The following is a 1,173-nucleotide window of genomic DNA, read 5'->3' as shown; positions in this document are numbered from 1 at the left end:
TCGTAAATGTATTAACTGAAAATAGATCTTGTAGTACTTGTTATCTTTGCAATGCCACCCCTTCAAAAATGAATATTTTAACTGCAATTACAAGCCCACCAAATGAATTAAATCTTCAGTATGGATTATCAACGTTGCATGCCTGGATAAGAAGTTTTGAGTGTGTATTAAAAATTGCTTATAGAATACCTTTAGGGTGCTGGAGAGTTACTACTGATGAAGCAAAAGAAATTTTTAATAAAAATAAAAAAAGAAATTCAATTAGAATTACGAAATAGAATGGGATTAATTGTAGATAGAGTCAAAACAGGCTACGGAACATCAAATGATGGAAACACAGCTAAAAAATTTTTCTCTAAATTTGAATTAGCTTCTAGTATTACTGGAGTTAACACAGAGTTTATAAAAAATTTGTACATAATTTTATGCATTTTATCAAGTGATAAAACCATAAATTTGTTAACATTTAAAGATCTTCTACAAAAAACTCAGGAAATTTACATAGTACATTACTCATGGTACAATATGCCAGCAACTTTACATAAAATACTGATTCATGGATGTGAAGTTATACAACATTTCAATATACCAATTGGCCTTCTATCCGAAGATGCAATAGAAGCAAGTCATAAAGAATTTCGAAAACACCGATTAAACCACACTAGAAAATCATCAAGAGTTTCATCGAATAAAGATCTTTTAAATCATTTATTATTAGCTTCGGAACCACTTATATCTTCGCAAAGGAAACAAATGCGAAGGCAATCACATGCCTATGATGACATGGCGGAATATTTGATTGAAGAGAGCGTAGATTGCTCCGGTTCCGAATTTGATATAGAAAATATTACATTCAGTGACACCTCTGATGAAAGCGAATAAAGTAATTGAAATACGAGTATATGATATATGTATATATTATGAAAACTCATGAAACTTGTTATAAGTAATATATTATTTGAAACAACTCTTTTTTATACGCTTTATATTTGTAAGTAGTTGGTTTAGAAGAAGGAATTTTATGCTAATTTTTCAGATACTTTTTTATAAATATTATTTTTGCATTAAATTTCAGTAAAACTAAAAATGGGACCACGCCCATTTTTTAGAAATATGTTAACATTTTAAAAACATTTATTTGTCTAAAATTTCATTGAAATTGAATCCAATTTG

Source organism: Teleopsis dalmanni, chromosome 1 (assembly GCF_002237135.1).
Source record: "Teleopsis dalmanni isolate 2A chromosome 1, ASM223713v2, whole genome shotgun sequence".
Taxonomy (NCBI): domain Eukaryota; kingdom Metazoa; phylum Arthropoda; class Insecta; order Diptera; family Diopsidae; genus Teleopsis; species Teleopsis dalmanni.
This window is presented reverse-complemented; position numbering follows the sequence as displayed.